Here is an 8200-nt window from a genome sequence, read left to right on the forward strand (position 1 = left end):
TCAATGGAGACCACCCACAAACCAAAGACCATACGATAATCAACAGCAGGAATATCAACAAGGCAGCAGAAATGGAGCATATGAACCACAAAGAAGAACCAATTATGCTCCGTTCAAAAGAGATGACCAACGCATCAACACCCTGGAAAACTATGTCAAAGAGTATGTCACCAGGAATGATGTTGTGGTCAGAAATATTGAATTCGACCTGGGACAGATAGCTGCTAGCCTCGACACCAGGATACCAGGAAAACTACCAGGGGATACTGAAGTTCCCTCAACCTCTTCTCCACAAGAATGAGAGGTAAGTAACATGTCGAGCTAAAGACATTAAACTAAGCGCTGACTAAGAGGCAACCCAGTGGATACCTTTGCCCTTTACACAAAGAGCAAAGTTTTGGGGTGGTTAAACTTAACCACACAGCTCCCAAAATAGAGGGAACGTCTGATGTTCAACTCCAAGTCCAAATAAGATACGTTTCGTTCCAGGAACGTAGTTTTGGGGTGGTTCCATAACCTCACATTTCCATAAAAAAAAAAAAATTTAATGCAATTTTAATATTAATCTTAATAAATAAGTAGTATTTCTTTACAATGCATATTTCGGTTTCTTTTATTAAGTAGGTTTGCATTTTAATTATTGGGAATTAGTATATTATTATGATTATTGTTATTTTTTAGAGTATAGGTAAAAGACTAAGGGAACGTTCCCTGGCTTAGGAGATAAGAGTGACAAGGACACCTGTCCCTGCTGAGTCACTTACATATTCGCATTCGTTATCAAATTTGCACTTATTGCATATTTTGAAAACGTGCCCTGAAAAAGAAACTATCTCCTCAGCCATTAATGCAACTACTCCTACCCTATTTCCCCTTCTCCCACGTTTGTAACCTAAAATGTTCCACCTCCTTACCACCATCAGTAGCAGGTGAATACCACTAACCCTGACCACTCGTTCCATAACGTTCCCCTTCCACTACCTCCTTAACTTCCTGTCTTTAACTTCCACGTCCTGAAAAACTCCTCATTTTCCCTCCTCTGCATGCCTATTTAAACTCATCTCATTTCTCCTTCAAAGCCTTACTACCTTCTACTAACTTAGAAACTTTTGCTCTTATTAAACCCTTCTCCTGCATTTTGCCCTAACCTTTCCTTCTTCCATAACCATGATTAGACTTTCAGTAATTGTTACCCCTGTGGCTAGCCGTGGCCTAGAGCCAGAACTCACCGAAGAAGTTGTATCTCTCTACCCAGAGAGAAACATCTTCTTGCAAGACAAGGCTCATCTTCCATCATTTTTGAAGAAAGCCTTAACCAGCCTCAGGTGGACTTTGTTTGCCACAGACGTACGAGAAGTGTTGACCTCCTTGGTGGCTAAGTTCTTGTATCACGCAAAGAGATTGCCTGAGGGGTACACCACTGTTGAGGTGACTGTGAGGGGAAAGAAAGTATCATTATCCCCTGCAGCCATCAAGGAAGTACTCAATCTCCCCACCGTTCCCAAATGGCCATACCAAGAATACATAGAGAGAGAGAGAGAGCAGAGAGGTTTCAAGGTTCACGTGGGACGTGAAGGACCTGATCACCATTGGCAACCCTGTTTATGCCAAAGGAGCCCTCTGCAAGGGGAGCTTGAGAGACGAAGCCAGATTCTGGGCTTTGTTTGCTAACTCTAACCTCACTCCCTCCACCCACGATACCACTGTCAAGTGGGCACTCCAAGTACAAATATATTGCATTATGAGGAACATTCCTTTTGATGCAGTACCCCTTATCTATGGCAGACTGAAGAAAGAGATCAGGAAGACTACTGTCTGCCTTCCCTGCCTGATTACGAAGTTCTGTTTAAGAGCTGGATCGAAGACTTACAAAGATGATGACATTGTGGTGGGATCTGTCATCGATTTTAAAACCTGGAATGGTCTGAGGAGCACTTATATCGAGACAGACATTCCAGTCCTTGAAGGATTCAGGCGCAATGTTGTTGATGATGATGAAGAAGAGGGCCCTGAGGCCCCAAAGAAGACAACCACGAAGGTCACCCCTTCAAAATCAACAACCACTTCTTCCTACACCCAGGCAAGAAGAACCGTTCCCCCTCCCACCAAGGTAAAGAAGGAAGCCCCTGTTGCTACTGAGAGCAAACAGGGAAAAAAGAAATCCCCTGCCAAAGTTCCCCCAAGAAAGGGGGAACGTTCCAGTCAGAGGCTGAAGAGATCCTTCAGCAGCACCAAAAGGCTAGAGGGAGCATCCTCTGAGAAGCTCATCACCCTCTTTGACAAGGAGGAGGATAGTGAAGACAATGACCCATTCCAGCAATCCCCATCGCATCGAGGAGAAAATCTCAGATTGGGATTGCTGAGATTTTTGAAATGATGGGGAAGAAGATGGAAAAGCTGCTACCTGAAGCACCATCCGTTCCTCAGCTAGACATGACCAGCACTACTAAAGAGTTGAAGGTTCTAAGGAACGGATTGGACCAACTCTCATCTTCCTTCATCAAATTCCAAGAGCAACAGAAGGAAGACAGGGAGCAGCTCCTCAATGGAAAATTGTTGTAATGGTTTTCGACGAAAAACGAATTTCGTCAAAAAATTTCGACGAAAAATCAATGGAATTCCGTCGAAAATTATTATAATGGTTTTCAACAGAAAATGAATTCCGTTGAAAATTTTCGATAGAAAATCAATGGAATTCCGTTGAAAATTGTTATAATATTTTCGACGAAAAATGAATTCTTTCAAAACAAAATTGATTTTTTTTTTTAATTTCTCTCTACAAAATCAATACCACTTTTATGTACTGCAGTTGATAAAAAAAAATAATCAAAGTAAATAACATATCAAAATTAAATCTCATTAATCAATACATTAAATGCACAAAAGTTCATATCATATAATGTTCAACTTTGTCAATAACATAACAATACATTAAATCTCCTCTCAGTCTTTTTTTTGAACTTTATATCAATACACAATCCTTCTAATCCAACACATACAATGTTCAACTTCACCAAGTATTTAAACCTAAGAGTGATAAGTTGTGTAGACTTAATATCAGAATCTTTGTCTTCATACACATGGATCATGATTTTAAGTGGATGAACTTGAAATATTCTTCCGTGATCAAGGCTTTCCTTCACTTAAACCCTCATTGCCCTTTTGACATTATGACTGAGACAAAAGACCTACAATGAACTTGCTTTCTGCAAACATAAACAGGTAAATCTCCCAATTGATCCGCCTATCAAAGATGAATAAGAAAACAAAGACAAAGTCATTTTCCTATATAACACGATGATCAAAATATCAAATAATAGATAACTCATGGACAAGTATAATATGATTTATTGGGTGACAAAATCACTGATTTATTTTTCAGTGTAGCCTTCCAATTGCTCATCCAAAGAAACCACATAAACATCATTTTCATCTGCATAAATTAAAAAAATAATGAGAAAAGAAAAGCCTTTCAGAACGTCTGTCCAATTTGTGCTGCAGCAAACTATGTATGCATAAAGACCCACATGAAGTTCATGTTCCCATCAAATAATATATCACTAACAAATTATGTATGCATAAATGCAGTTCATGTTTGGTGTAAAATAAAATGTGCTCACATTATAATATTATTTTAGATGTTGCATATTAAACAAAGAAATTATATATATATATATATATATATATATATATATATATATATAATATTACTTTAGATGCTACATATTATATAAAATATCATTATAGATGAAATAAGGAAATTATACTTGCCTCATTGGGTTCATGTAGTTGTTTGCTTCGAAAATTTCGAGACAAGAATACCAAAACCTTTGTCCCTTGTCTCTTATTTCCTGCTTATTATAAAACAATAGACAATCAACTAACAAATATACTTGGTCTACAAATTAACAGAGCACTAATTTTTTAGAGAAATAACAATTGAAAAAAAATATATCAGTTAAGATCATGGGATACCTTGAATGCATCTTCATCGGTTCTATCATCACCAATATAAACAGGAAAGACATCATTATAGTTGGCAAATCCTGTTGAAAATGATTTAGATGTCAATGGAAAACAATAAATTAAACTTTGAAAGATAACAGTAAATGAGCTAGAATATCTAAACTACTGACCCCAAGCGTAACTGGTGTATGACGCTGGTATTCTCAAACTGTTGGGGTTGATTCAAAGAGTTTGGCTTGATACATCGAATGTAATGAGGCTCTATTTTGTTAAGCGTTTTCATGAGTGCTTGAAGTTGTTGCTGAGGTCCCCATCCACCATATCCACACACAGACAAGAAATAAAAATAATCAGCAACATAAAATCTAATGTGTTATTACTTTAGTGTCCTATACAATTTGTTCATCATAATGGATCACCTTAAAAGTTCAGTAAAAAACTGTAGGATATATATATATATATATATATCGTTGGGCCTCCTTCAATGCAAGCCCAATCCCATTTGAGGGGTTTCCTAAAAACCCTAACCCTAATTTCCACCTCCTCTATATATACTCATTAGTTGTGGGTGGAGGCTAGGTCAGATTTGAGAGAACAAATTTGAGAGAATTATTTGATTGTTTGAGCAAGGTTTTATGCTTTGCATTTGAGAAATCTCTAGAGAGAGTTTGAGTTAAACATCTCTAGAGTAGTTTGATTATCACCATTGTTGGAGAGGTTGAGTTAACCACCACATTGGTGTATTTGATTCGTTGTAACCATTATTTTCATAGTGGATTTTTGATCTGGACTAGGTCCCGTGGGTTTTTACTTCTTCATTGAAGAAGGTTTTCCCACGTTAAATCTGGTTGTGTTCTTCTTCTCTCCCTCCTGTGTTTACGTTTTGATTTTTCCGCTGCGCTGCCTGACCTGGTGAAGTTCAGGCTGAGGTATTGCCGAGATCCGAGATCAGGATCTTGTTGATTGACTTCCGCACAAAGGCCCCTTAGCCGAGCTTGAGGGAACCGAGTTTTCCCAACATATATTGCATGTTTATCTGTTACAAATAAAACCAAGAACCAAAATCGAATGTATTAGATTAAAACTCATCGATTGACTCTAACAAAAATTCCAGGGCCTTCCCTTTGTCCATTTAATAGTGGGATGAATCTCTAGTACCTGTATTAAACAAATGGCATTAAATATGAGATATCTCTAATTTGTTATCAAAGAATAAGGATGCCTCGCATGCACAGCTTAATGTATTAAAATAAAGTTCACTAGACTTATTTCGTGACAATAACCAAATGAAAGTTATTGGTTCTTTTTCTTTTCCTCCATATCAATTGGCTCTTCAGTGCCACCAAATGCAATAGGCACTCCCCTATTCGACAAAATCATCACATACTGAAGCATTAACAAAATAAATATAAGACACAAATATAGGAGGCCGAAGAGGCTTGAATAACAAAAAGAAAAACCATTAAAATAAGAAGGTTTGTATAACCAAAGTTCCATAGCTCTAGATACTCTGACTGTAAACCAGGATATTGCGGATTATGGGCATTTGAGCAGAGAAGCAACCTCCACCTCCACAGAGTAACGCAATCAACCAGAGGAAAGAGTTATTAGTATCATAGCATCCCCCAATATAACATTGTAAAAAAAAAAAACAATAATCAATTACAACCCTCATAACCACGGGTTATGATCATAATTCCCTGGATAAATAGTAAATTTCACTTCAAACCAAGACACTGAAATTGAGACGCTAATCACAGGCAGGACTTAACATCAAATTCTAGATATAGGTGTGCCCCTATGTTAGAATTAAAAAAATGAGACAATCTTCGCATTGAGCTCACTGGATCTTTTTACCGGCACAAATAAAGTTCATTGCTGACAATTAATTTACATGGTTAAATTAACTAAATAAATTACCCAATCTAAATGAAAAATTAAGTGAATTATACATACAAAAAAATATCCCTACCATATGAAGATCCCTACTATATAAATAAAAGTTTCACCTTGTATTCCTCAAAGAAATTCTCGACCCAATCCTAAATTCCCACCCCATCATGCTTTCATGGACTCCTCGGCCCACTCTCTCTTGTGTGGCACTTAGATAATATTGGACATGCAATTTCTACACAAATTCACTTGGCTGAGACACCTCATTCACCATGGTTGCATGTTCAACACTTAACATGAGAACCTTAGGCATGAAAGCCACTTGGCAAAGGCAAGTCATGCATGATGGCCATTTGTCCAAGGCCATTAACCAAGCCTCCCTCTCATTCACTTAGTCATTCTTTCACCACATTTATATAAACCAATTTTATTGCTCAGGTTACCCGCGTATAAAACAAACCATGTATAGCATTTTATTTTTTTTAATTTTAATGGATAATGTACTCATTATATAAATTTGTCCCCAATTCTCACAACAAATATAATATAAATACAGAAATAGTATATAGCTTTGTTAGATATAATATAAATACACTAATAGTATATAGCTTTCTTTAATACTTCATATTTTCTTGACATAGCATAACTTCTATTATGATTAAAAAAAGAGAGTGAAATTTAACTTAGTATGCATTAGCTGAAAGTTAAAAGTTAACTGGAAGTGTATATCACTAAATATACCACAGCTTGTATTATGCGAGGAAGCAGGTTGGATGCTTATATATGCCTAAAATAACATTTTATATACATTTGCTTATGTGTGCCAGCGTGTGTGTATCATTCAACCTTTGTATAGTTCTAAATATAGATGAACAATAACTTAATATAATTCTAAAAACTAAAGAAGCAATTTAGATACAATTTAATTTAATTTAATAATAGAAGAGACGTACCAGAAGCAACAATAGTTGCTGCGAGAGGAACAAGAGAATCATTGCGTTGAGGTTTAGTGTTGAGGGAATTTACCAAGCTCTGTCTTTGAGATAAACGAACAGCTCCTCCATCCAAAATCCTAATCGTTACAATTTGCGGAGCTGAAACCAAAAATATTCACAATTAAACATCTAAACCCACAAATAAAAAAATCCTAATAGAACATCTAAACCCAAAATGAAATAAATCGTAGAGAAAATAGCAATTGTCCAGTATCGTCCCCAGTAACCATCTGCTAGAACATTCATAGAACCAACAAGAAAGAATTTTTCATATAAGCAAACTTAACAAGATTATGGAGAATGAAAAATGGAGTGAAGGCAACCTGAAGAAGACCCTCTTCCATAAGCCGTGCATCATCGTTCATAGAACCCATATTCTATCTCTCCTTCCAATATGAGCGAAAGAAAGAAATAATGCAATTTTTTTGAAGAATATTCAGATATTCTTCGAAAGCGTAAAAATCTACATGTTAAAGCATCGATGTGGTTGAAGAGTGATTAGGGCATGAGAGAAACAAAGAAGAAGATGATGATGAATGTGAATATGAAAAAGGAAGCGTGGATAACTTGGAAAAAAGCGGGACCTTTTAGATTGTGAAAAAGTAAAAGAGAGGGAAATAAGTTCGGTAAGGAGGAATGTAAGAATACGTTGTACACCGGTATTGTTAACATTAATTATGATATTAAGCGCAGTTATAATCACAGCAATTTATTTATAAAAATCCGAGTAAACTTTTTTCGTTATTACGCGAGTATTTAAAACAATAAAAAGCGTAATAATTAAAAGTTGTGATCGTAATTGTAAACTCTTTGCGGAATACTTATTTAGACTACTTTTATAACTTATTTTACTTACTACAAGTCACTAAGGGGTTCCTATAAACCCACTTAGCATAATTCTCACTTTTACATTTTCTACCCTTCCGAACATGGTTTGATCTTTAATTTTCTGCGGATAAACCACATTCTACAAGCCTCCCATATTTTTGATATGTTATTCTACACTCAATTACCTTTCTAGGAAGCTATCACATGAGTTATTTAGAGTTTGTTTGCTCTAGATATCGCCGTTTGAAGTTGGACAAGCAAAACTGCCAACCAACCCCAAAACAGCACCAAACATTCCTCACTCTACGAATTACTGCAGAAAATTCAATCAACCAATTGCTCTCAAATTTTTATACAACAAATTAGACACCTCAATATTCAATTTGATATATCATACACTTAATTTGACTAAGAAACGAAGAGGGAATAAATTTCCCAAAACCGGTCCAGAACTGCCACATGTGCAGTGAGCAAATGGGCAGTCTGAACTCTCTGTCTTCTACAGGCCGACGTCCAAC

The 8200-nt window shown here is 36.3% G+C and overlaps 1 long non-coding RNA gene across 2 annotated transcripts; it reads right to left on the reverse strand.

The window, feature by feature from the left end:
* Positions 1 to 3769: 3769 nt before the first annotated feature.
* Positions 3770 to 7389, reverse strand: LOC133316520 (uncharacterized). Of its 2 annotated transcripts, XR_009752218.1 has the most exons (6): positions 7178 to 7389; positions 6813 to 6953; positions 4876 to 5535; positions 4137 to 4267; positions 3976 to 4046; positions 3770 to 3851 (listed from the first exon to the last, which is right to left on the reverse strand). It is a non-coding gene; the product is annotated as an uncharacterized LOC133316520 (long non-coding RNA). The 2 variants fall into 2 exon arrangements; XR_009752217.1 differs by having other exon boundaries at positions 4137 to 5535.
* Positions 7390 to 8200: the final 811 nt, after the last annotated feature.

The sequence above is a fragment of the Gastrolobium bilobum genome, unplaced genomic scaffold, assembly GCF_033153095.1.
Source record: "Gastrolobium bilobum isolate Gb01-03AN ecotype WA unplaced genomic scaffold, APGP_CSIRO_Gbil_v1 utg88374, whole genome shotgun sequence".
Classification (NCBI taxonomy): Eukaryota; Viridiplantae; Streptophyta; class Magnoliopsida; order Fabales; family Fabaceae; genus Gastrolobium; species Gastrolobium bilobum.